At 41.2% G+C, this 25,708-nt stretch overlaps 1 protein-coding gene across 8 annotated transcripts in view; it reads right to left on the reverse strand.

Annotated features, from left to right (window-relative positions):
• The window catches only part of SGCD (sarcoglycan delta), a 325,796-nt gene that overhangs the window by 265,347 nt on the left and 34,741 nt on the right, over positions 1-25,708 (reverse strand). For 2 of the 8 annotated variants that reach the window (XM_057411982.1, XM_057411984.1), the window contains exon 2: positions 8,785-8,882. The exons of 5 other annotated variants lie outside the window; for them this stretch is intronic. The gene's annotated coding sequence lies outside the window, so the exon portion shown is untranslated. Of the gene's footprint in view, positions 1-8,784; positions 8,883-18,229; positions 18,393-25,708 lie in introns of those variants that run through there. One more of the 8 variants, XM_057411985.1, reaches the window with a different exon arrangement.

Raw genomic sequence — 25,708 nt, forward strand, 5'->3', positions numbered from 1 at the left:
TCAGCCATGGTCATTGCTTCACAGAACCAAGCGCCAGCCTTTAGAGCTGAGAGCCTATCCTCCTCCACAGCATTTCCAGGTGCTCTCTTGGAAATTCAACCATCAGTTGTAAGGTCTCACTTCTGCACCCGGAATTTGGGATCACAAAAGCTCAGTTACCAAATAAAACACTATCTGTGAGCTAACACAAACAGCCTTTTAGCTGTGACAGAATACCAGATACAGGGCAATTCTTGTCTTTATTCACACATCCTAGACTGGCTGCAGTGATTTCAAACACCTGCCTGCTTTTCTCTGCAATGCATACTGTATCATTACCCCCTGAGAAGCCACTTTACACTTTGCTCTCCTGTTTCCTTGCTCCTACTTTGTTGTATAAAGTTACACAGAAAATAACACCTAAATGGCTCCACATCCTGCAGGGAAGTTGCTTAAAACATCACTCAGTTTTTCTGAATATTCTCATGCTATTGCAAACAAACAAACAAACTCAGTCATTAGAGCTCAAACTTGGCAGGTTTTTTTGGCACAAACCCTATGAATTAAGTAAAAAAATATTTATTTATTCAAATGCATGGGTTCACTTACCACCAAAACACTTTTGACAGTTGCAAAGATGACAGTAACCTGTGATACCTGCTCTTCATCTGTCTTGTTATTTCAGGAAATCCAAAAGGTACCTCCTGAAAAGTCAAATCACTCTGTCCTAATTAGAAGCTTCTGAAGACAAACTTCAGTTGGGACATACACTTCCCACAGATGAAATACTAATTCAGAAAGCAGGAAGTGCTACTCACCACATCTTTCAGATGAGAAGTTGCAGACTTAAAACCACCAATTGAAAACCCAAGCTGAAAACGTTGTTCTTTAATAATGAAACAGAACAGTAGTGTTTGAAGTCTTAGAGATCGTCTAGTAATAAATAAAACCCTGACTGCAGCAACACAGGTTTTGAGAAGCTTGGTCACAGTCACCCAGTCTTACAGAAACAGGACATTGCCCTCTCGATGCAAATGTGGTGATAAAAACTTTTTCCTTACACAGCTGCTATTAAAGGAAGGAGGTATAACTGCGTTAAGGGCATCACATTCCCTTTCCAGAGATGCCACTGTCTCCTAGACCAGTGATCAAACCCAGACAGCGAGCAATCAGGTCAAGTACCACGTGTTCCCCGTGCTCATCTTTGTTGCTACAGTAATATTAACTGGGTTTATTTAGCTTTTCAGCAGCAAACTCTTGGCACTTGAAAATACCTCACAGCCAAGGTCATTCCAAATCATGCCAGTGCCACCACTGGACAAGCAACACTGTATGGAGGGGAAATAAGCCCTACAGAGCCTGTTACTCCTATGTGATTGATTAATGCTGATCATAATGCTAATCTGATTATTATTATGGACATCTAACATCCAAGACTTGCTAGGCAAGGCAGGGACTACCAGCAGCTGATACACAAATATGAGGGCCATTAATAACTTCATTTCTAAAGGCAGTCAGTAAAAATGGTAAAAAATTAGTTTCTTTGTACACTTTTCTGCAAAAGATAGAACCAGCTTGTCTGTAGTACACTAAGAATTAGATGCTAACTTGTCTGTGCTTCTCAGTTACTGATGCGACCTTTGCAGGGCAGATATCCAGTGATTCAAGATCAACAATCAGACATTATTTCTGCCCATATGCTACCAACAGCCAAAAAGCACTTTGTGACTTTCTGACAGCATGTGTGATCTAGGCAGCAAAAGTGCTGTGCCCTGAAAGCAACAACACTCTACCAGCTAAGCCATGTAAGTGTACAGCTTCTTAGAAAACACTTGAACTCTCAATTTTCACCTACTTACAGACCTGTCACTTCCCTTTAAGTCTCACAATGAATGTACGGGTTCATCTCGTGAGGACAATTTATCTTTTCCTTCTACATAAATACACAGTAAGCCAAAGCTAACATGTACTTTTATTTAATTAAACATAACCTAGTAACAAAACATAACCAGGACAGACCCCTTTCAAACAGTCTGTTGCTTCTAGCAGTGTGCAGCACTGGTAACAAGAATTACTGCATCACCCCATGCTGCTTTCTGATGTGGCCCAATTCTGCTGAAGTCCTGTTGATTTACACTGATGGGCCTTGTGGCTGGTTGATCTATTGAATTTCAAGCATTTAAAATGACACACAAAACATCTTTTACCTGCACTGAGCAGCATGTACACACATGACAGGCAAATCCTTCTTTTCTGTAGCTAATGTCCACAACACAAGCTTTTTAGGCAGTGAGGTGGCAAAACATACTGCAACCCAGAAGGTTTTGGTGGCACCTTGGTTTCTGTGCTTTCTTGCCTCGGGCAGGCCATTTAAATCCCCATTTAAAAGTCTAAGGCAGAAAGCACAGTGTGTACTTCTGCTGTGAACCAAACTATGTGTTACTCAATTCACTAGAACATTTCATCCAACAATGGGAACAAGGTAGAAGAATGCTCCATAACTGGAACAGAGGATCTGCAGCTTCAATTGGTATGGAAAAGGCATGCAAGCTCAGCAGTGAACCAACCAAGTACCCTATCCTGTGCTTTTAGGAAGAGCTGACACAAAATGCTTCTTAAGGAAGCAGTAAAAACCTCCATGATGGCAAACGGTGGAACAACCTACCCTTTGGAGAAAGTTCTTTCTAAGCCTTTTAGTTACTGTCTAATTCATGTCTTTAAGGATGAAGGCTCATAGAAGAAACCTGCTTCCACATACTGCACATCCTGCTGGAAGGGCTCTGGATTCATTTAGTTTTATGGCAACTGTTGTGAAAACTTCTAGCAATACCCAACAGCTCCAGGGAACGTTATTTTGACACATTTGAGCATACAGCATAGAAAAGTGCTTCCGGAACAACACCTGTAAGCAGAAAGAAAAGTGCAACACCAAATCCCTAGAAACTGCTCTTTTGCCTTTAAAAGATAAGGACACAATTGTAACTGTGATTTACTTCCAACACAGTTAGGATGCCTTGAATATAGTGGCTTTCAACCTCATTTGCATTGCCTTGATACACTAAACTGGCACTAATACTGCAAGCTACCACAATAACTGCATGTTGAGACGAGCCGAAGGTGTAGCCTAGATGTGCCTGTCTCTCAGCCTTCACCAAGCAATTGTGCATGCTTCAAGCTGACATGGCTGCTATGTGAGATGTATCGATTCTGCATTGCTTGTGTCAGGAGGGAGGTATCAGGATGACATCCCAATCTGGAAAACTTACAGGAAGCCAACAACCTCTCAATGGAGACTGTGGAGCTGTGCTAAAAGTAGGACTTGATGCATTAATCCGCTATAAGCCTTAGCTTTTACTGGCTTAGTGAAACTGAAAAAAAAACCTAAACTTCCTTTCTTCTTTAAGGAAATAGTCTAGAAGAGATGCCTTTCTTCTGATCTGCACTGTGCTCATATACCCCACTTGTGTAACATCTGAGGCCAGCTTCTGTCATTTAAACAGCATGACCCCTCATAGTCCCTCTTCCCTGCCTATGAGACAAGTCTAGCACTAGAGGTTTCCCTTCAAAGCACCTAAGCCATGTTTCCCTGGAAGAGGCTAAGTACTTCATTGGGGCTTTAATCATGGAAAAAATCACTAGTGGTAGCTGAAAAGGAGAAAACCAAGTAAGTTCCTCTCTTAAATGTAATTAAACCTGTAATGTTCTACTTTTCACTAGAACAGTTACAAAGGTAGGACTTGAACTGTCATTTCAAACCCCTTCCTTGTTCTGATGCAAAAGCATTCTGGCTGCCTGACTGTTGTTTACTCTTTAACTTTTACTATGGCCCTGGAATATAATCAATGCTCACTTCTGAAACTCTACAATTTTAATTACAATTTCCAGACACCCTCTATCACACGTTTTATGTACAATCAATGCTGACCCCATAAAAGGAAAGCATTTCACGTTTTGGAATACAAGAAGTTTGCTCTTTAAGAAGAAAACAATCAATTACTGATCATCTAACCACCTCCGTGTGCGTATCTATCACTCTTCTGTTATTGCAGATTAGACATGATTATGTCCCCAGAAAGCAAAACTGCCATAAAATTCTGCTTCTGATATGTACTCTGGGCTGCATCAAAAGGAGCGTGACCAGCAGGTCGAAGGAGGTGATCCTGCCCCTCTACTCTGCTCTTGTGAGACCTCACCTGGAGTATTGTGTACGGTTCTGGTGTCCTCAACATAAAAAGGACATGGAAATGTTGGAACAAGTCCAGAGGAGGCCACAAGGATGATCAGGGGACTGGAGCACCTCCTGTATGAAGACAGGCTGAGGAAGTTGGGGCTGTTCAGCCTGGAGAAGAGAAGGCTGCGTGGAGACCTCATAGCAGCTTCCAGTGTCTGAAGGGGGCCTATAGGGATGCTGGGGAGGGACTCTTCATTAGGGACTGCAATGACAGGACAAGGGTTAACGGGTTAAAACTTAAACAGGGGGAGGTTAGATTGGATATAAGGAGGAAATTCTTTCCTGTTAGGGTGGTGAGGCACTGGAATGGGTTGCCCAGGGAGGTTGTGAATGCTCCATCCCTGGCAGTGTTCAAGGCCAGATTGGACGAAGCTTTGGGTAGCATGGTTTAGTATGAGGTGTCCCTGCCCATGGCAGGGGGGTTGGAACTGGATGATCTTAAGGTCCTTTCCAACCCTAACGATTCTATGATTCTATGTTTAGTGTAAGAATTTATTTAGGTTCTTACTTATAGTGATAGATGTTGTTTTTTAGAAAGCCTACCCAAAGCATTGTTCCTTATAAAGTACTGGGGGGGGGGGGGGGGGGGGGGGGGGGGCAGGAGGGAGGAAGGGAATAATTAAATCTTGAAACACCAAAATTTGATCAATATGGTTTGACACTGCTTCCTTCTAAATCATGCTTAATATGCTGAGACCTGAATGCAGGCTGACACAGAAAGATAACATTGTGTGTGAGTTGTCACGCACTGAAAGAGAACTGTCCATACACATACTCTGATTTTAACATGTTGTAGGAGATGGTGCCATAAGCAGCTTCTCACTCCCAGATTTTGGGTTTGGGTGCTCCTTTTTCTTTGATTAGGGGTGGGGGTCAACCTGTAAGCCTTTCAAAAACCCATTACCAAGTGACAGCTACATCAGAGAATTAACTGGCTTTAAACAGGCAAGGGCAATGTTTCCTTTATTAATGCACATAAATAACAGGTAGAAAAAGCCCTGTGACAGATGTTTGGAGGAAAGATGTGCCACAGCATTCATGTTCTCTACTATTGGTTCATAAGGGCTACGTTGATTAAATGTTAATGAAAATCCTACCTTAAATTTGCATTAAAAAACAGTAACATGGGTGCATAGGTGGGCTTCCATGTGCTAAATTGATATAACAGGTATGTTGAGCTCAGTCAACCTTTTGCTGAAATCAATAGCATTTACACTGGCCACTTGGAAGGCGTATTAGCTAATATGTGTGTATTTGGGGCTAGAGACCAGGACATAGCAAGAATAAGCTCAACTGCTTTCTACTCCTCCAAAGGACCTAAAAATGTACAGGAATGACTTTCTGTAACCATATGTATGCATATCCGACGGGATGCTAAAGAACTCCAATCCTTTATTTAAATACAAACAAGAGATTTGGATAAATATCTTTTGTCTAAAACTCAGATACAGTACATAAACTACTAAGTAGTTTATCTAAATTAAAGAGTAGATAGAAAGGATGTTTAAGCATATACATCCTATGGAACACTAATAAATTGAGCACAGAAATTGCACAACTCTTATTACTTAAAAAAATCAGGTCGCAGAAGTCTGTATTCTTGGAAACAAGCTACGGCACAGAATAAGCTGATAGGCAATCCAGGGTTATAGAAGACGAGAGAACGAGCTCTGCTCATGCTAAAATCTTTTGACTTAGCTTGGTCAAACAAAAGACTTCTACAGTCAGCGAATCTTTAGGGATCCAAGTCACTTCCATCTTCACAACAAAAGCTATAAATACACTGACCGATATCCCCACAGCTAAATGGTTTAGGAATTTAGGAACTTCTGTCTGAGTGTCAACGCAGGCAAAAGTAATCTCCCTTCCCCTGCTGAAGTTAACTCAGCATGGCACCTTGAGCTTTTACTAAACTCATTTATTCGCTCATCTCAAAAAAAAAACCTGTCATTATATGCAGGTCAGAAGTAAAGCTGCAAAGTGAGAAGAAAAATAATGTCCTGCATCCAAGCTGCTGGTGCTCCCAAGTACATTACGTTACCCGAACCAGGCCAGTCAGTGTGGCATCAGTGCAACGCAGTAAAGCAAGTACGCTTGCAACCAGCAGCCTATCTTGCCTGTGCAGTAATATTCCACTCCTTACCTTCTTCCCTTGGTACAGCTTGCATATTAATCCCTAGAATTCTCCTTTTTAATAAATGCATTAAAGTCTATTGATTTTTAGCGACTATGAAAGGTCAGCTGGAAACAAAGCAGGAACATTTTGTAATGCACAGGCCTGTAAAGGGAAAAAAAATAATCCAACAATCCTAATGAAAGCAAGCAGTTACTGTGCAGGTTGAGGAGCCAGTCAAGTTCATCTCTCAGTTTTATGGATGTAAATGGACAGAAATTCCACTTGAGCTAAAACTTCAAGCAACGTTCTCTGCGGCCTCATCCCGAATTGATATTTGCATGCTCATGAGACAAATACGCCCCACATACCTGGGCTACTGCAAGTCAAAAAGCCACACTATAGGTAATGGGCAGGCAAATGAGAAGCAATCATATGCTTCATTTTAAATATCTGTGATTTGAAGTCTTTCCCACAAGGTAATTTCCTCAATAGTCACATTTTTCTTCTCAAACTTTCCCCTCCCCCCCAGACACATCCACAATGAAAAATGACGCTGTGATTAGAGGCATGCTTAATTACAGTTCAGCGTGAAAAGTTTATGAACCAACATTTTATCCTAGCCTGTGTATTGTCTTATTTAGTTTTATATATTCATAAATATGCAAAGCCATTAAGATAATTATTAATTGCAGCAGAATACAATTAGGTGGCTTTCAGCAATAGCAGTGTTTGAAACTGTAATGTGTATTCACCGTTCTTCCAGCGCCTGTCTTCATTTATTTAGCTTTTGGAGGATCTCTATTATCATGATGTAACGAATGTTCTACTTATATGGCATCACTGCCTAAAGAAAGGACACTGATCTATTACTGAATTAAGCTCAGCCATGTAGTGAGTTGTGGCATATTAAAAAACCTTCACAAAACTGATTACCTGTACAGCCTCACGCCCTGTTCACAGTCACATACTCTTTTTGGACACAAAGTTATCATCTTTCCCTTCCCCCAGATAATTCATCTTTAATCTTTTCAGAGACTTTTTACACCATTGATACTTAATCTCCAAAGTAATATATTTTAAAATATGTTCTGGTTCAACCCTCCTACACACATATTTGGGTGATGCTGAGCCTGCAGCTGTGAAAGATCATTTATAAAACTATGGAGATTGCACACAATAAAACATTAAAAATCAAGTTAGCAGTCCTGCACTGACTTCACTAGCAGCCACTTACAGGGGGGTTTAAACACCTCCACTCAGTAACGGGTGGCAGTCTTCGTAATGGGCAAGATATTGTTACAGCTTGCAAGAACTGACATTAACTTTTAGCCTGTTAGATTTTACCTCTAAAATGATCATTTGCTTTTGATTGCATGCCCTTACATCATTAACATCATGACCTTACTCTCATCCTGTGCTCCTCTCTACCGTAAGTACTGCAGGTGTCAGTGCCCACTCTTCCCTTACAAGCCTATTACAAGATAACTACTTTGATAACAGTAGAGGAAGCTGAAGGCACATGTGGATAATGATAAGCATTGGACTACAAAACTTTATAGCGTTAGGGACAGTGCTGCTCCCTGCATGTGAAACACAGCTTGTATCTCTTCCAGAAATTCTTCAGACTTTTTTCAGCCCTACACATACAGAATTCAGCTACAGAGAGAATCCAGGCAGGTCACCTAACACTGGTTTTACCTCTGTTCAAAACCAGAGATGCTCCTCAAATAGCATATAACACCACATCACATTATAATACAACGCCATCTATCCTTGACCCTATAATCCCCTCCAAGATGGGGGGATCCTGGCACTGTTGCTCAGAGCCCACTGCCAGCATAGGAGCCACCCACAGAGGTGCAATTTCAGGATCAAGGATTTAAGGAAGTGATTTGGGGAGCCCTGTACATGTACAGCAGGAGACGGGGGCTTGCAGCTGTTCCCATGTGGTAGTTCACTCTGGCCTGAGATGCAATTGTCTTTTTCCCTGGTGATCAGTAAAAATAGCAGTCAGATATACTGATACAGACCCACAACCTCATCTAAGACCTGGTTGTGTAACAGTATCGAAAAATCATCACATTGCAGTCTCCTTTTCTTTATTAATGCTCCTTGCATTATTAAAGAGATTAACAGAGAGGAGAACAAAATTCATAGTCCTGTGTGCTTTTCATAAAGGATTATTTACTCATCTGCCTCCCAGCGCTATAGAAAAGGAGGAGGTGCAAGATGCTGTAAAGGCATTGATGCATCACTGATCTGTGGAATGCCAAGAGAGCTGCTGGGGCAGACACCAGTGGTGTCAAGCTGACCCCTTACTTAGATCTCTAACCACTGATTTACAGCATGCACACAGCAAGGGTGCAGCACCCACCATGCTATCCTGCCTCCCCGCAGCTGCCACAATTCAAGGACAGCCCATGCACAGGACTCCCAACTCAATGACAGACACTATTACCTGTAGATGTTCTGCTGTGCAAACCTCCTTCCACCAGTGCATTTCATAGATCCACCAGCACTCAGTCCCTACTTGCTCCCAGCCATTACCATAGCAAACTGGATTTCATCCAGCCAAATTGCACAAGATGAATAAAAGCAGTGATTAGCAAAGAGGAGACAAGCATATTAGCTGACAGCATCCTTACTGCAACAACTGTTTTTTGCTGCATAATACTGAGATACCAAATTTACTCCCCAATTTTATTTATAACTTCAAAATTAATACAGCAGTTAACTGCAAAACTGACAAGTACCTTTTACTAGTGGCCAAGAGTTTAATAAGAAACAAACTTAATACTAAGCTTCCAAAATACTTTGAGAAATGAATATCTATTGCTAAAACTTTTCATTGGAATATGAAAATTTAACACATTAGGAAATAATTAAGCTGAAACCGCATGCTTTAATCAAATCCTAGTGATATATTTTTTGCTGAATCAATTTAGAAAATCAGACGGATTAAAGCTGAGCTCCATTAGTAAGATGGCAAGTGAATATAAACATAATTTCTGCAATTTATGCTGATTCAATTTTAAAAACCTACAAGATTAAAACTAAGAGCTACTTACAGGGTGGCAAGTGAATACAAACTTATTGCTCTTCAGATCACAGGGCTTTAATATGAAAATAATCGACGAGAAATCACATTAAAGCTGCTGTACACATTCATCAGGCTATTTGGTAAAGAAGCCAACAAAATTAAACCCCTCCTGATATGATAATACAAAACAAATGTCATATTTTCCAGATCACACAAAAACTGCAGAGCAGTCAAAACTCAGACTAACCTTGCATTGCAAATCAACAAAGTATTACTAACTCAGACTCAACTACAGAACAAAAGATGCTGTCCTGTACATGGGCTCTTCTGTATCTCGCCAGGTCTAGATGCTTCTGGGAAATTAGCCCAGCTGATTACGGTTATAAGAAATCTTTCCTTTGGCTCTTCAAACCACTGATGTCAGCTCCTTCCAGTTTTAAAAGAACACATGTTAGATTACAAATAAGAGCAGAAGCTGAAGGATGACAGCAGAGTAGGAATAAAGGAGAAATAAAGCCCCTATTACTCTAGTAGGAATCCACACACATTTTTCACTTGCGCAATTAAGTACCTCAGAAGATACAGACCAAGAGCAAGCTGGGTACCTTTCTTTGCAGTCATCAGCAGAGGATGGGAAGAGGTCACTGAACACCAAGTTCAGCTTCTCCCCCTGCCCACCAACCACAACCAACAGCGCAATAAATCCTAATCCAGACCGAAAACCCCACACTGCTTCCCCTCTGCCTTGCTGCAAAGGAAAACCCAAACCTTACAGCTGTGGGAAGCCTCCACAGCCAGGTACTGCTCACCTCTGAAAGACACAACACCTTGCAGCTAATGCAATTTAAGAAACATCGTCCTGACCTCTCAGCAAACAAAGGAAAGCAGCTCCTTCAGGCCCCAGCCCAGCAATCAGATCCTCAGTGGTGGGGCCCAAAGACTACAGCAAAGCCCAAATGACCTTCCTAGGGCACAGGGACACATCTGCTTGCTTCAGACTGCAAAATTAGTTTACAATGAGAGTGCATTCCACAGTTTATAAAGTGTCTGATGCTTCCCTTGCGCCCTGCCCTCCAGCCTGAGACCGGGGAATTTATTTTTCTGTGATTCTAATAGCACTGAATTAAGACACAGGTTCTGGCTGGCAGCCTTGACTGACCTTTTTAAAGGCCTGAAATAGATTTAAACTCAAAGTCCCTGGCAAAAGAAGCCTGGCAGGCTTCTTTCATGCGGCCAAACAGGGCTCAATCCCAGTGACGCTGCCCCACAGACCAGACAGGATGAAAGGGCAAGTCTCTTAAAATATGGCTCTGACTTTGAAATGCAGATGACAGGGCTTCTGGACATACGGTATTTGACAGCTCTGTAACACAGCAGCTCTGGTCACCCCTTAAAAAATTAATCAAAGTTTCCATAAAGACATGCTTTTCCAAGTCTGCCTTCGTAACTTTGCTGAAAGGGTTCCAGCAACCAGACCCTTTAGAGGGAGCAGAGAGATTGAAGCAGACACGGCAGCTCCCGCAGCCTGGAGCTACCAAAGTGAGCTTCCCCATCTTCTTATTTCTCATTTTTAAACTGTATAATTAAATGGAATGCATCAAATTCAGCTATGCAGCAAACAGCACTCAGAACATACAAATGAGCGTAGAATAATCAGTCACAGAAAAGTCAGCTCCTCAGAAGAATAGCACAAAGGGGTTAGTCAACTTTTTCAAAAGCCAGGATGAAGGAGGGTTGATATTTTCATGATTCAAATATTATCACTCAAGTTAAATTTGCAAACTCTGCAAATACATTGCCCCACGCAGCAGAGACAAGCAAAGACCAGTTTGGGTTTCACATCACAGTACCATGCCCGTTGAATCCCCACATGGCACCCATCCTCTGCTCCACTGCTGCAAAAGTGCATTTGTTTACTGAACATAAATATTCAGGGGAGCATAAAGCATTTGGGTGAATCACGACGTTGTGCAGGCTTGTGCTAAACGCCTTCAGGGATTTCTTATCTTTTGACTGTCAGTTTAAACCACTGAGGAAGAGGAAGAAGGCCAACAAAGTCTCGGACAGTTGAAATGAGCACGATGTCCTGAGCATGATGCTCCTCTCCAAGCACAAACTTGAGTGGGGCAGGCACCATGGCAGGGGTCACTCCAAGCACCTTCCTCTCTACGACTTTGTAGCAATTAAACTCTGACATGTGGAGAACTAACAGCTATTTCACAGACCAAGGCACCCTGGAGCTGATCTGGAAAACTACTAGACAATAAAGCAGGACATTTGCTGACCTCACACCTGACACCTTGCTTTTATTGTGCAATCTTCCACTTTACTAACCCAAATCAAGACCTGTGGCAGCTTAATGCGAACCTGCAAGGAAACCACTTAAAAGCCATCACATGCCACTAACAGAACAAATTTAATTCCATTTCAGGAAGAGATGAAAAGGGGCAAACATAATGGGAACCCACTGTCTCGCACCAGCCTGTGAAACATCCGGCTGCCAGGGAGAGAGGACTGTGCAGCTGCATGGGGTACTTACTGCCACTATGATACCTGAAAAAAATCCCGTTACATGCAGCATCACACTGTTTCAGGTCATTTACTGTTTTCTTTAATCACCCTGAGATCAAATTATCCCTTTAGAGTACAAACCTTAGTTCTTTTATACCTTACAGCAATGTCACGTGCAGACTGTACACATGCATCCAGTATCTCATGTGCTTCCCATCATAATTAAGGTTATTAGAGCAGCCCTTACTTGAGGCTCAGGGCCACACTGTACCAAGTCCTGTACAAACAAGCAAAACAGCCTCTGTCCTGCTCAGCTCCTCATCTCATCATCTGTTCCTGTCCACATTTATCCTATTTCAAGGCAGCAAACAGTTCCTATTCCTGTATCTGTTGCAGCACTGAACATGATGACATTGGTACTTAGCAGCTCCTCTAACTCGTTTTATCTAATGTGAGATTTCAAATCCACAAAATAGATCTAAGTTTTGAGCGAGTTTTGCTTTCAGAAAATTTGAGTGAGTTTTGCTTTCAGAAAGTTTTGAAGTGAGTAGGATACATTTTAAAAAATGGAGAGAAAAGGCCTAGAGGTGATGGACTGAAGGAAACAAAACCCACAATAAATAGAGGCTATAAGAAAGAAGAATCATGTGACAAATGTAATTGAAGCCAGTCTCTCAGAATGAGTAAAAACCATCGAGCAAAAAAAAACGGTGTAAGGGTAAAAATGAAGTGTGATAGTCCTGTCACCTTTGGGGCTTTGAGGGATGAGTAATGAAAAGTCCTGAATTAGAGATCATAGAAAACAGGGCTGGAAGGGACCTCACGAGGTCATCTAGTCCATCTCCATGCCCCAAGGCAAGAGCAGCTCTACAGATATCATTCCTGACACATGTTTTTCTAACCTATTCTTAAAGACCCACAATGATAAAGGTCCCACAACTCCCATATGCAATCTAATGCAGTATTTCATCCTGGAAAGTTTTTGTCACTAAAGTAAACCTCACTTGCTGCAATTGAAGCCCATTATTACCCATTTCATCCCCCATGGCTGAGAAGGGTGCTCCCTTTCCCTGTATAGCAAAACAATACAGCAATGTCCTGAGAAACCCAATATTTCTTCCACCGTTGCTCCCATTATTCTATTCAGTTTGTAACACGGGTTTTTTGGAAGAGATACTGAAGGTAGCATCATGGATACAGGACATAAATTTTAACAGGCTTGAACTGTCTACAAATGATTTATCTTGAAGAAGATTCTCTCTTCTCCCTAAAGATGAAGGGAAAAATCACAATTCTTCCTCCCATGACCACAATGCTTGTATTTCTGTAAGGATATTAGGGTTACTGTGTGCATTCTCATCTTTCTGAAGGAGCTGTCCACCACCATTTCAAGTGCCAATCTCTAGGTAGTAACAGGGAAGAAAAGCCAAGTACTTCAGTCAACTGAAAGATGTTAGCTTGATACAGACACTGCTAGGAAAAATCCAAATGGATTGTATTATACAGGATCTCTTCTTTGACCTCTAATGTTACGGCATTAAGACTGGGTCAAACAGACTTTTGAGAGCAAGAAAGCAGGAAATAGTAAGATATCTTCTCTTCCTATATATGAAATTATAAACCAGTTCTCTCTGGATATTTAGATAAGACAGTAACAGCATGGGAATGAAAGCTGTGGGGGTCTTTTCATTTGTCTGGGAAGGGAATTGTGCATTCAAACCCAGAGCCATCATGTTTTCAAGCTGTTTTCCTCGAATGCGTGGATAAACATCCTTACTATGATGACAACTCAGATTTTTGTTTTATCACATCATTCTGACACCTAAGGTATGTCTAAAAACTCTCTAAATATCTTGGAATTGATAACATCAGCGCAAACACTACCAACAGGAGACTTCCTAGGGGTGTTTCTGACTCAAATGGTCCCTTTTTTTTTGTCTATGAATCCAATGACCTGCTCCGTTTCCTAATGCCAATCAAATGTCCAAGAAGAGGGAAGAAGGGGGACATCAAAGTTGCTACACTTCTCTTACGCCTTTCAGCCAAAAGGCTGTCCCCTTTTCTGAGCCTTTTATAGTCTAGGCAGATCTCAACAGCATCACCAGCCAAGGGAGAGCTCTTGCCTAAGGAGCTGTCTGCCTAAACTCCTCAATTTATTAGAGCCTACAGACATGAGGGAGCAAACCGGTGCAGTCAGCAAAGACAAGCTGCAGAAGAAAGAAAATAAAACACATCCATTATACCCACACGCCTTGACTGCAGAATTCAAAAACCTGCAAAACAAAGCACCCTGATTAATCATCAATTATACCACGTATCTCTTAAAAACTATACATTCACTTTACCAATCTGAAGGTCACATCCAAGATAACAGTCATTCAATCCCACTGCTTCAAAGCACACAATGCCAAGCATCCCCCCTTTCTGGATCAGTTGCTTCTTCTGATCTCTTTACATACACTGACTTAATGCAATTAGGAAGACAGTTTTAGCAGGATCAAAATTAATGGACCTACATAAAAGGAGAGCCTGGCTCTATAAGCAAGCCAAATGCCAAACTCCTTAGTAAGGAAAAAATTCCCATTCAAAGTAACGGGAATACAAAAATGCTCAAGACTTGGCCCTTTGGGATAGATTTTTGAAGAAAACTACTTCTATTTCAGTACCAAAGCAAGTAGCCAGGCTTTCTAAGTAGTAACTCCACTTACAGCCTCACCAGGTGCTAAGCTCTTATGAAAAGTGTAACAAGAAGCGGGTTTAAAATGTGCTGCCATACCTGTGGTGTTTAAAGACTGATCTTCAGTCTTCTGGGAATAAAAAGGGGGAGAAAAAAAGGAAGAAAATCCAAAACCTAACTGAACATGTAGTCTGGTTTCTTTGCTTCAAAGTGGATTTCTTTCACTGATCCAAAAATTAAGACTTCCCCTAGTGTTCCACTGTTCCCAGCTAAAGAAAACAGAGAAAATGCAGTTGCCATGAAGACATCTATAGGAGCTTGCATCCCACTCTACTCGAATATCAAATTTTAACTACATATTGACATGCTCAGAAATTAGATGCTATTTAAAATAGATAAATAAATTGAAAAACACAAGACTCCTGCAATGCTCTTCAGGCTCTTTTCAGTCAAGATTCGGGTTTGAGTCAATTATGTCTCAATTAACAAGTAATCTTCTGAAAACTAAGGAAAGCAATACTAAAGGCTATGGAGGTTACAAAAAGAAACAAGAATAGGAGGTTACAAAAACAAACAAGAAACGCTGCTGGTTTCTTGCTGTTGGTGGCTCAGACATTAGTGCGCCAGAGGCGCAAGTAATGGAAATGTACTTTTAGATAAATCTCCTTTCTTTGCCTGGATTATTTTAAAATGACTCCGCTACAGTGTATATTAACCTAGCCACCAACCATCCTATCCTCAGCTTTCTTTTTACAGGTTATTAGGAACACAAGCATCGTCGAATCACCAAATGATGGTTAGCATCATTGCACTCTCCTTTTGTTTGTTAAACACACAGAAAGTATATACTAGAAACTGAACAAAAACAAATTTCTGGGAAGCAGATATTCTGCCCTTGCCATCATATATTCAAACCTTCATGCTAGATATAATGGATAACCAGACTTCACTCATTTTCAGCACGGCAGCTCCTCCATTTGCCCTGGCCAGAGATTACACCGTGAAACAGGGAGCAAGCACCTGCAAGCTAGAGCTGTTTTCTTCCCCTTTCCTTGCTGAACTGACTTTTAAACACATTTCTTCAGAACCTGGAGTCCACACTATGCCTGGTTAAGCTACAACAGATCAGGGGTCAAGTAAGCAATACGCTCCATATTTGCTCAAAAATACCTATTACTATTCCTTCCTTATTTTACCCGTTTGTTCCTACACTATGAAAAAGCTACGCTTGATACTGACTAAAAATGCAGTTATACTGCTACACGTGTAAATATTGCACTTCATTTTGGCACATTAAGGTTACACATTATAACTAGAAAAGATTCCTCTCCCAGAAAAGTATTATTGTGTGAATACACAACATTCGAAACCAAGAGCTAAAAATCTTACCCCTTTCTCTTCCAAACAGCACACTGCACTCAACATTTTCCTTAATTTTCCTACCCTGCGGCACAGATACCAGCATCCTACTTACTTTGTAAGTGTGTAGGGAAAGTCCAGCATTTAGCAATGGTGAGAAAATAGTTTTAGATCCCTGAGGGAAGGTGCTAGAGAACTGCATTCAATATAGTTACAATTCAATTCAGTTTGCTGGAGCTGAAAGAAACCAAGTGCTTTTGAAGTTAAAGTGGAGAGGCCAAGATTTTATTTTTTCATGTATGCATGTGCATGTGTGAAAACTTTAGGAAGTGAAATCTCTAAGGAGAGTGCTGGTCTGTAAGGACAAGGTTAGCGTAAGGCGAGTTGCGCAAGGTATACAGAAGCATATGCTATACGGAAAAGAATGGTTAAAGGAACTTGTTTGTACAATCTTTATTTTCTTCCTGGGATACAAACAACAACAAAAAAAATAAAAAAATAAAAGCAATTAAATATTTAACCGGAGGAAAAGAAAAAAAAAAAAAATCAGTGTAATTGTACATAATCCTCTGAGTTGCTCTAATGAATGCACCTACTTTGACCAAGAGAAAATGTGCTTTTTTATTCCTCCAACATATGCATTGGAAAAAAAAAATGCTGGTAAAGTTTGAATTCAAAGAAACAAAACTGCCTGAGAGTACTTTCCTTACAAGAAAAAAAAATAAAGCCCATGCTATGTAATTATAGGAAGGTAAACAACTAGGAAGGCTCATTGCAAGTTTTACTATATGCCGGTGATTTGTCATACTGACGAGCTTCCAAAGGAGAAAGCCTGCAACATGTGTTCTCACCCTCTTTATCTCAGACTTTTGCATAATGCAAATTGCAGAGTGTGGAGGCTCAGCTCTCCCATTTGAATCACGCAGTATCGACATTTCATCTCTGGAAGTCTGGTAGGCAATGTGAAAACTCGCTAGTTGTACGAAACAAGGCAGAACAACTGGTTCAGACAAGCAAATTACATATCGGCTCCTCTCTGACCTCCAGCATCTCGGATAAATGGGGTGGATGAAAGAGCCCTTAGCGCTGCTGCCAGCAGATCTCCCTCAGCTCCTCAGTCTTGGCAGAATTATAGGGGGCAACTTTACACATGGATGAACTGTTCTCCAACAATCTTCCTAATGTAGTAGACACAAACAGGCTTTCCTCCAATACTAGGAAAGCACATCCCACATGTTTATTTCTTCTGAATAATATTCCTGCAGACAACCCAGTGACATTTCTGGAGGACAGTTTCTCTCTAATAGCAGTGCAGGGGTCAGCTAAGTCTTGGGGAAAGATGGGTGAGTGGGGAGCCTCCAAAACCAATTTCCAGACCAGACTCTCTCAGATGCAGTCCTTTAGAAATGTGGGTGATTTCTATGGGGTCCCAAAGAGCTGTGGAAGCAAAAGACTCATTTGTCTCTGGGTTAGAGTTTAAAATGAGGAGACAAATACTGGCCGTAAGCATGGACAAAGGGATCGCTCATAGAAAGTGGGTTATCTGCACAGAGAAACTTTTGGGCACCTTCATCTACAAAAATGATATTGATGATGGCATTGCATTGTGATGTCACAGCCAGAAATGGGAGGAAAATAATGAGTATGGAAACTCTGTTTCCCATAGGAAACTCTTTCACCCATAGGAATGATTCCCAAAGGTGTTTGCCTCACCTGTCATGCATGAACATGATTGCTCCTGCTACATCTGTTAACAGCATAATGAAAGCAACACAAATGTCAGCAGTGGCCAGCCCAACACAGTGGTGCTGCTGCTGCTCTTGGGTGGAGATGTACAGCATGAAGAATGAAGCCAGCCTGAGGTTGACTATTTGTTCAACCCCAAAACTCAGACGAAAACAACAAAAGGATTAATGCAAAGCTTGCTGAGCTAGGACCCTTCAAGGCTTATTGGTAAAAACATCTAAACATTTCTACACTTAGTGATGCACATTTCCTCAGAGGTAGAAATACAGATAAGCATCTTCACCATTTTTTACTTGCACTAACTAAACACTTATATGCCCTGGTTTCAGAAAAAAATTGTATTAGAAACTCAGGAAAGGGCAGAATGGGTGAGAAGAGCTAGCAAAGGCTGCCAAAGGTTAACCTCTGAGATGAGAGGGAATGGTGCCACAGGGAGCATCTTAGATCAGCCCCTGAAATCTCAGCACTTTGCACTGAAATTTAGTGCCATATGTACTCAGCAGTACATACAGTGTTGACAAAGTTTTTATTTTTAAATAAATAAAGGCCAGAAAGTACAGGTTTCCTTACATCTCCAGTGGCTTCAATTATGCAGTACCACATCCACCATGTAAGCACTATTTCCACAGCTTTAGCACTTGACATTTTGAGATAAAATGTCATGAACAGAATTTGTGAACCTCTCTCTTTGACATCCCCCCTCCTTTGAATTTAAATCCTTAAAGGCATCAGACAACTGCTTCAAACTATCCCCTTCTTCTTTCCTCAAATTGAAGACCAGACAGACTTTAATGGCATCTTTGCAGACAGTTTGCTCTAAGTCTTACTGCAAGAACTTTTCTTCTCCAGTGCTGCTCACTGCTAGGCTAAACAATGACTTTTCTGCTCACTAAGTCCTGCAGGTGCAATCGCTCTTGCCCATCAGTATGACTCTGCTGCTTGTTTGCTTCTCCTGCCTTCCCTCTTTCCGACACAGGACCACAACAGTTCTTTGGAAGAAATCAATGCCACCTGCTCAGGTCAGACCACTTTGTCTTTCTAAATTACACTAAATCTCAGAGGCTTGTAACTGGTCCCTCCCACCTTATGGCTTCCCTCACTTTTACCTCCTTATGCTCACCCTATTCAAATCTATCCTCATTCTCTATACCCCAAGCAGGAAATCACAAGCAAATATAAGACACAAAAATAAATACCAATTTCCAGTGAAATTCTGAGAACTTCTAGATTGCCTAGAATGTGAAACAGGGACATAAACTATTTTGTCAAATTAAGCCAATTAGCACAGGGAGTTTAATGGTATCATCTGTGTGACCAGTTTCTCCATTGCCACATGGATTTATCAGTTAAACTGAAGGAAGTCAGTCATTAATTCTATCACATTCTTCCTAGAAGACAGCTGTGGTGATGCCCCCCCCCCCCAGAAAAATAGAATTTTGATGTATTTTCTCTGCCTGAAGATGAAGAGAACCTTAGTACCAGCATCCTCTTGCTCTTATCTGATGCAAATATGCTGCTTTACAATTCCACTCTACCTTGTCTGCTACTTTATTTAGTTTGCTTCTAATTGTATAGCTTTTCCTGAAAGGTCAATTGTTCATCTACCTGATGGCCTCCTGATGGAGTCTGAACTGATTATTACCCCCTGCCTACTTATGAAAGCTATGGTCAAGATGATGTTTGGCATTATTAAGATGGGATATCCTCTCGAGGATGCCTTCACAACTGGAAGAGCGTATGTGACAGCTCTGAGCCGAGAGACAAAAAAAGGAAGCCAAAACCTTGCTTTTCTTCTTCTCCAGTATTTGCTCTGTGCTGTCATGCTGATGAGGGGCTATACTGGAATCTGTTATCCATTCCCCCAAAGGAGCTCTTCACATGAGTGAATCTGCCTGCAAAGAAAACAGGAGGATTTTGAAGATGGCATGTGGAAAGTTGCCATAGGTCTTCCAGAAATCTTTTCTGTAAATCTCGTAAGAGCTGACCTGGGGCATATGAAACCACAGTGCTTGTGAAATACAAAGTAATCACTCTGAACTCTCTTTCAGCCATTTGCATTTTCTCTTCAGAGAGATGCCCTGTGCCTACGGGAATATTTGCCTCTATTTGCAGCTGACTTTTAATCTAAGTTGGAATCTGTTGGCTTTTCTTTTATAGTTGACAGTGAAGTTGTGGCTCTGTTAAGATAAGTGTTTCTTTTGTTGCCTCTTGTATGAAATTCCTAGAAGATGTGCCCTTGAACAAATCTCCCAGAATACCAGGGCAGAAATAAAGTAGAGTCGCTATTACTGAAAGCGCTCAGCAAATCCCACACAGCCCAAGAGAATCTTAGAGAAGATGTTGAATAAAGATGCTCAATATGGCCAGATAAAGGTACCAAACAACGAACAAATGTTAGATTATAAAGCTTAAAATCTAGAAGTATCTATTAATCCTTTACATTTGTTACCCTGATGTCTAGAATTTTATTTATTTATCCAAGTGACAATGTGGGAACATTCCTAAGCTGATTAATTTTACACACAATTAAGTTCTTAGGACATTTCTAGAACTAAAATAAAAAAAACAAAAGGAACACTTTGTATAAGTAAAAGGTAAGGGTTTGTGCATTTGGGTTTGGGTTTTCTTATTTGGTTTGGGATTTTTTGGGGGAGGGGGTTGTTTGTTTTTTTCCCACTGGAGGGTTCATGGGATTTCTACTTGAGCTCCTTTAAGTATCTGAGCTCCTAAGTACTACTGAAAACATTAACAACCTCAAAGCTGCTGGCCCCCAGAAATGATGTAATTAACCACTGACAGTCTTCACAATAATGTTACAAATTAAATTAGATTGCCTCAAACAGAGTTCACAAAGGAGTCAAACCCCAAAACAGCCAATCTATCCTTTGCAACTGAGGTATAACTGAACACTTGTTTCAATATGAGGTTCTTTATTAATAGATTTAAAGCCTACTGTTTCATTGAGAGAAATACTTTCAACCCACATGAACCTTAATTTTCTTCCCATGCTTGTATGTTCACCTGAAGAACATCCTATATACACTGAGAAACACAAGCAAGAGTCTAACTAAAGACACCTCTTTCTGTGGAAGAGCGGCAAGGATAAAGAAGAGACAGAAGTTCCCATGGAGATGGCATAACTCAGAGAGGAACCTCTGTTAATCCAAGGGGAACGCTAGCTAGATATGAAAAATGGGGCAGTGGATAATGTATTAGCTTCTGCAAGGACCCTTAGCCCTTGCATCAAGCAAGGTTGTGTGAAATTTTAAAAGCCATCTGGAACATCAACAAAAAGCCTCCTGCCTTATCACCACTCCAGACACTGCAGCAAAATATTTTCCAAGCATCCCGGCAGATGAAGGTTAAACACAGATGAAGCAATTCTGCAATACTGGAAGAGGGTTGCTAATAAAGTTCTGTTTTATGATGGAGCAGTTTTCACCAAAATGGGAATTAAGGGGTATATAGCTGCCCTAGAAAGTAGCAGGATCTGTAACAGTTTCTCTTCCAACATCATCCATATCAGAGAAGCAGTTCCTTTCAGTGTGTGCTAAAAAAAAGAAATTGTTAAGCACAGCCTAAGCCTTTAAATTACTCTTCCCACTTCTATCTGCAGGATCAGTAGATCTGAAGTGTGCATAAACAACACTTAAGCCCAGAGCCCCCTAAGGCAGCATCTTCTACCAGCATGGTGAGAGCTGACAAGGCTCTCCACTAAATCAACTCACCCAGCAGAAAACATCCTATATGTGAACTCTTCAAGAACAAAAGAGAATTTCAAAGTCAAAAGGAACAATGATAGGAGAATGGGGTAGCCTGCAAAGCAACAGTAACCTAGCTAAAGGAAATCACACTAAGTCACAGTTAGAAAGCCAACATAAATTCTGCTTTCAGGAAGAAAAATCTTGCTTGCTACTTCCTAGTACTGGGCTGTCCCAGTGAGGATGAACAAAAGCACTCTGGACTCCTCCACTTGACTTCTGCCATTCCTGATGATGGGAGCTTGGCAAAATTCAGCTTCTCCAGTACACACACTGAAAACTGTTCAATTATTCAAAGAGTAAAGTGCTAGATATGAGTCAAGAAAACAGGATCAGGAGCCAGGTCTCAGTACTGTGGTTAGCAGAGCACAGAATGGCGTTAATCACAGCAGTGCCTGCAGCGTAGGCACTGAGCAAGGCTTCAGAAATCAAAGCATAGAGTTTCAAGAGCAATAAATGGGTTTAGGAGCCCACATCCCCTTGAATGAATTGCATTTCTAAACCCAGCAATGGCTTTTTTTGCAGCTCTTTCATCTCCAGACACAAAATTATAAATTGTATCCAACTCTCCATCCTCTTTGCTAAAGCTGTTCTCAATCTTGTTTCTTTCTCCAGAAATACACTATCACAATAAGAATAAAGCCAAAACAAACAGCTGATGCCATTTATTTAATTAGTTGGACAGTTTCTTACTGATGTGGTATTTGAAACTTTGTGCAAGAGGAGTTCTTCAGACTACATGAACATGTAGGTATTAGTAAGAACATGTCTTTCGTTAGTAGTCTCCCAGTCAGAAAAGTCTGCCCAACTCAAATGATGACTTAGTGTCATAGGAATCGTATTTCTTTTTCACTGTTTTATAGCCACTCATCTTGAACTGACATTGCACAGTGCTCTTCACTGCTGGTCTCAGATGGTATATCAGCATCCAGAGCAGCCTCAGAATCTTCTGGATGAGAAGTTCCTATGATTAACTTTAAAAATGTCAATTGTTCGTCATGTTCAGTATTCAGGCTTGTTCATCAGTTAGTAGTAACATTCCTAGCTGAACTGAAAATGTGTTCTGAGTAAGTGCTGGGAAAAGGAAAGCTTAAACGTTTGACAGCAGTTAGAGATGAAGCAGACTATACTTTTCATTTCTGAAATGAGGATGCACTGATTTTCAGCAGGCTTCTGCAACAGAATCCACTACAAGATTATGGGAGCAGACCTTTTCTTCTTGGTTTTGTGACAACTACAATTCTGCATTCCTCAGCTCTGCCCTGCAATTAAAAGGGGAAGATACCAGAAACAGCTGAAGAAGCAAGAGACAAGAAAGGAAAAATAAGCTGATTCCAGCTACTCCTCTCTTTTCCATGTGTGCTGTACACATTTCATTATTAGATTAGAAGCTTCTTCCTGCACCATCTCCATAAACTTTGAAATTGCCACCATTAAAGCACGTCACAGAAGTTATTTTTAAACTGTGGATTGTGTTACAGAGAGAATCTCATTTTTAAAAATGTAATGGAGGAAAAGCATTCATTAGAAGACTATGACAGCTGAGGGAAAAAAATATTCATCATATTCGAAGGATACAGATGAGAAAAAAAGCTTGGAATGTGTTCGTGCTCTCTCAGCCTGAATATCTCTCTCTTCCCTGACTGGTGTGAAATATGATCAATCAAATTAATTCTGCACATACTAAAAATGAGCTTCTTCAACTCATTCAGCTCTAAAGTCAGTGTCTCATCATATGCACCTAAATGAAAAGGGATTGGTTTCACATGCTGGAAAGTTGGATCTCCCAGCATGCCAACCTGATTTTCAGAGGCATACAATGCCTGCAACATGCATTGATCACCAGGCAAAAAAGAAACAGCAGATCTGTGATCCTCAGGGGAGGAGTGCCTGCAGCCGTGGCCCTCTGAAAAGCTTTCACTGGTTAGATGATCTTCAATCACCTCCATTCCCCAGTGGGGACTGCCACCGGGGTGCTCCTGCTTGCCTCATGCTACTCAGCACCATCACAGTGCTTTAACGCTCAGCAACAGTTTCAGATGAGACAATAGGTATCAAATCATACTTGGAAGCAAGTGAGACACTGAGCTTGAAAAATCCCCCTGACTAGCAAAGGCAAGTGAATTCATGTCCTGCTCAGATGCTCAAAAAAAAGGCAGAAAAGAGGAAAAAAGTTCACATGCAAGAGAACGAGCAAGACCAATGTTAAATGGGGAGTGAGGATTTCTCCCACAAGCAAGCAAATAAACTCCTCATGCATTATTCACAGGCTGTGCATCAGGGGACTGGTATACTTCCTGTAGAAGGAAAAAACCATTCAGCATCCTTGTAGCTTCAAAACTGCAGAATCACTCCAGGGAAAAGATCGAGGGAAGAGGCTGAGGTGTGAGGCCAGTTTACAAGTCAAACACCGTAACAGGTGAGATTGTGTGGGGTTTGTTTGGTGTTTCTTACTGTTATTATTTTAGAGGCTGGATACTTATCCAAGGAAATACGAGACTGAACTGATCCAAGTTTGAAAATTGTATCTATAATAACAAGAGAAGAGAGAATTCTTAGCACAAGTTACCACAGCCACATTAAAAGACAGCGCATCCACAACCCAAGCATTACTCCATTTCTCAATACTGTCCTGATAAACTGAACCTCTGCAGGACTCTCTGTACTACAATTTACTAATCCCCAGCTCTCCCCAAAGGGTGCTCCACAGTTTCTCCAAGCACAACCCAAGCAACATGAATAAGAACCCGTAAGGGTCAGGAGGAAGCCCTGAGGCAGAGCTCTGGCAGAAATCCAAGCTGGAAGAGACACTGACCATGCCCAAGCAAGTGCAGACAGACAACTTTCCCCCCAAGTGATATTTTAATTCAGAAAGAAACCTTCACTAATCTCGGGGTTTATTACCATCTGTGTAACAAACAGGAACTGCAGTTGGTCCATATAAAGCATTAATTTCCTACAGGGTATTTTAGACTTTAAATGAGGAAGGACCAGATCTAAACCAGAAATCTGCTGGAACCCCGCTCTCACCTTAATTTGATTTAAGCGTGCCAAAAGGCAAGGAATGAAAGTGTGGCAACAAAAAGACCCTGATGGAATGCAGGGTGCGGGAGGGATCCCATTGAGCTAGGATATACAAGGGAAACTACATCTGCATCTGGCCTCCCTTCCTCTCTATGGCGGGCTGCAGAACACAGTCCTCCCTGACCAGCACCTGAGATACCAGGAGATGCTGCAGTTGCACTCTCCCCAAGCAGAGGACACAATATATTGTCAGTGAAGCTGCCTAGCTGAAGGACAGCTGGGCATGCAGCACATCTCACAGTAAATAAATGACCTCTCTCATTAAAGGCGCTTTGCTATTTGGCCATGATATTTTTCACTGTGTTCCCACAATGAATTCTCTAAATGAAGTGAGTTTGGCTTGCCAACCACCAGCTTCAGGCAAGACCTCCACAACTCCTCCTACGTACTTTATAAAAGGAGTGAGCATCTCTCAGTGCACAGCAGGACAAGACTTAGCACAAGGGAGCAAAAATATTGGTCATGGATGCCGCATAACAGAAAGAGCAGTAACTGCATTGGGAAAATAAAGGTTCCACCACAGACCATAAAAATAGCCAGCAATGATCCTCCAGTGCAAAATTTCTAACCTCTCCTAGGCTGAGCCATTAAATACAAGGATGACATCCACATGCACTGACTTCTGAAACCCAGGAACTCACAGGATTGAAAAGGACTGCAAACTTGTTATAAAATCAGAGCTGGTCCTCCAATAGGTCACGCATCCCACACCACTTCCCTCCCAGCCCCTTGCTTGAAGACATGCATTACAAAACAGATTTCCTCCAAAGCTCTTCCTGTGATGACCTTTACTGAAGAAGGGAATCTAAAAGCAAGATAAAAGCATAGGATGTAGGTTAGAAGAGGTCGAAAAAAGCCACCATGTACCGTTACTGGGTTCACAGGAATGTTTCATTATTAAGTATTTTTTTTTCTCTTCCCCATCCTGCACTGTAGAGAAAGTATTTTTCCAGAATTTTCAAAGGTACCAATAATCAATTGAAAACATATGAAAAACAGTTAAAATGTGGGGTTTTTTGAGCCCCATGCATTTTGGAACTGAAAGCAAAGCACTGTAGAGTAGCCATCATTAGGAAAATGGTCTGCTTAAAGAAATTTTGTCACATATGTAGGGGGCTGTGAAGCATTTAAGAGTCTAAAAATATTTTTACATTGTCAGGTAGGAAGAGCTAGGTGGGGATTTTACAAAACCTGCTCTCTTAAC

This window comes from Pezoporus wallicus, unplaced genomic scaffold (assembly GCF_028554395.1).
Source record: "Pezoporus wallicus isolate ANWC-B61680 ecotype Strahan unplaced genomic scaffold, APGP_CSIRO_Pwel_v1 contig_6354, whole genome shotgun sequence".
NCBI classification, from domain to species: domain Eukaryota; kingdom Metazoa; phylum Chordata; class Aves; order Psittaciformes; family Psittacidae; genus Pezoporus; species Pezoporus wallicus.